Here is a 2,717-nt window from a genome sequence, read left to right as displayed (position 1 = left end):
ATCCCCCCCCCCCAGCTGCAACCCTGGCATCCCATTACTTGCCGTGTCCCCCACCCAGAGCCAGGCACCTCCCCAGCAGCCCCCAGCCCCGCTCCTCCACCACCGCCGCCACGTCTCCCCTCCGCTATTGTCAGAGGGTTGCCTCTGCCTCTGTCTGCGAAATTAATTCGGAGGTGGAGAGGGAGAATTATGTAAAGTGTGGTTATTCTGGAGCGGCGGGGGAAGCGCGGCTGATGGCAAAGTGCCTTTTTGTGTGTTTAATATGCATTTTTTTCCAGCGGTGCATTTTCAGGCGGGTAATTTGCTGTCTTTTCAGACCCCGATCAGTATCATTTCTCCGGCAATGACAGCTTTTATTTGCACTGAAATGAATGCTGCGAAATTTCCAAGAAATAGCCAAGGCCCCGTTGGCTGCCCACCCCCGCAGGGCCGGGGCATAGGCACTCACTGGCGCCTGCCCCCCACAGCCCCCCACAGCCCCTGCAGCCCTCCGGCCAGCCCCTGCCCGTGGCCCTGCTGGGCCCAGGGGTGCTGGTCACACCTGTGTTCACAGGTGTGTGTGCCCTGGCTCCCCCCACCCCTCGAGCCCTGTGTGCACACCAGCACGACACACCTAGGGGTGGGTATATATATATCCCCCCAACACATGGGCACATATAGACACCCCTTGTGCACACACCCACACCTGCTCGTGCACATACATAGCCCCAGCACAGCACCCCTCCTTCTGTGCACACACACACCCCCCAGTCCATGCATATCCCCCCTTAACACATACACCCCCCTCCTTGTGTGCTGGGGGGGGGCCCTCCCCACTTTGTATCCCCCCAGACCTGGGCACTGCACCCCTGACCCAGAGCACCAGGCTGCCAGGAGGGTTTGGGGGTCCCCCATGCACCTCTCTCAGCACAGCATGGCCCTTGGGGAAACTGAGGCATGGGGGGGGTGTGGTGTGTGTGCAGGCACAGACAGGTGCTCTCTCCACAGCCGATCACCTCTCCAGGCACTGGCAACAATGGGTGGGGGCCTGGAGAAGACGCAGGGTGTGTGTCTGTTGTCTGCCTGTCCCCATGGTAGGCAGGAAGAAGAGACGCTGTTTGTGTAGGTGTGCGCCGTGTGGGCGTCGTGTGCCGGAGCTGCTGTGCCACTGTGTGATGCTGCCTCGGCAGCGGCCGTGCAGGCAGCGGGTGCACATCTGGGTGTGCACACACGTGCCCGTGTCAGCCCCCTGCCCGCATCCCGGTGGGCGTGACGGCATGTGTCTGCGGGGCTGGCACGGGCACACGCGTCCATGCGAGGCCGTAGGGGCAGCTCCGACTGGGACGACATCCCCCTGCGCGTGTGTGTGACGCTGTGCATGCAGCAGGGTGTGCTTCCCGTGTGTGATGAATGGTGTTGGGGGGTGCCCCTGTGCAGAGCTGCATCCCCCCACAACAGCGTGGGGGGCTGCACGCCCCCAGCCTTGGTCCCATACACCCCCCGCCGCAGGTCCCCAGCTGCAGTGGAGCTGGTGCCTGGCACGGCCAAGGTTAACTCTGCTGGAGCCCGTCGGCATGGTGCAGGGAAGCTTTAATTTAATGAAGTGTGAGGCTTTTTATGGGCTTTTAATTACGTGGTGATAATTAACATTATAGGCCGCCAGGTCCCGCTGGTGCCCGACTGCCCTGTGCCAGCTCCCGCCTGTTTGTAAATAAACCCGGCGGGCAGCGCGGTGCCCACCCTGAGGCACCCACCTCCCGTGGTGGGGAGCAAAACCAGCCCCAGACCCCTGCCCCCGTACCGGGGTGGGGATTCGGGCACAATCCACTGCAAAACGTGGGGAGCAAGGGGCCCCCCCATTTTTTCCCCCCAGCATCACCCAGCCTCCTGGGTTTTTCCAGCCCTCTGACTGAGCCGTTGCCAGCTGGCAGTGCCAGGCCTGGGGAGGGTGGGCACAGGCAGCAGTGCCACGCGTGTCCCCCCACCCAGAGCCCAGCCCAGCCTGGAGCAGCCCCCCCTGTGCCGGGGCTAATAGGAAGCGATCCATCAGGCAGCACCGGGGCAAGCTGCCTGCCTGCCAGGCACCCGATGGATTTATCATCCAGCGCCCAGGCAATTTCCTGCCCTCCTCTAATCAATAGGGGGGGGGGTGTGTCAGGGGACAATGCCAGCTCCCTGCTGCAGGTCATGATGGGTGGGGGGAGATGGCAATGTCCCATGAGACAGGTCCCAGCAAGGCCAGGAGATCCAGGTGTCCAGGTAAGGCCCCCCCCAGCCCCCAGTCACTTCCCCCTCTCCCTGCCAGGAGCAGGGGCTCAGACCCCACAGGGGGCCCTACAGATTAAAGCATCTGGGTGCCCCCCACCCAGCAGCACCAGAGGTGCCGAGCAAGATCTGGGGTGTCATACCCTGCAGCCATTAGGGCCAGCACCCAGCTGCTCCCCCCCCACCCCCAGCCTCACACAGGGAACCCAGGCATCTAGGCTCCCCTCCCCCACCCTTTCCCATTTAATTTTTCCTAATGAAAGGCAGGGAGGATGGTGGGGAGCTGGGGCACCAAGGTCGAGGCTGCCTTTAATCAATCCCTGCTGCTGGCTGGGTGCCCGGAGGAGTCAGTGGAGGAGTGGCTGGGGGCTGCAGGAGGGGGGAAGCACAGGGAGGGGGATTGCAGGGTGCGACCAAGGGGCTCCCAGTAGCCAACTGGGGCACCCAGTGCTTGGCCCTCCCTGGGACCCCAC

At 63.2% G+C, this 2,717-nt stretch overlaps 1 long non-coding RNA gene across 1 annotated transcript in view; it reads right to left on the bottom strand.

Annotated features, from left to right (window-relative positions):
- Positions 1-2,557, bottom strand: part of LOC113483250 — a 16,888-nt gene extending 14,331 nt beyond the window's left edge. Inside the window, exon 1 of the long non-coding RNA XR_003398996.1 lies at positions 542-2,557. This is a non-coding gene — a long non-coding RNA (uncharacterized LOC113483250). The remainder of the gene's footprint in view (positions 1-541) is intronic.
- Between the last annotated feature and the right edge of the window lie 160 nt (positions 2,558-2,717).

This window comes from Athene cunicularia (genome assembly GCF_003259725.1).
Source record: "Athene cunicularia isolate RWA chromosome 9 unlocalized genomic scaffold, athCun1 chr9_part1, whole genome shotgun sequence".
Lineage (NCBI taxonomy): Eukaryota > Metazoa > Chordata > Aves > Strigiformes > Strigidae > Athene > Athene cunicularia.
Note: the sequence above shows the minus strand (reverse complement) of the source record. Positions and strands in the feature narration are given on the sequence as shown.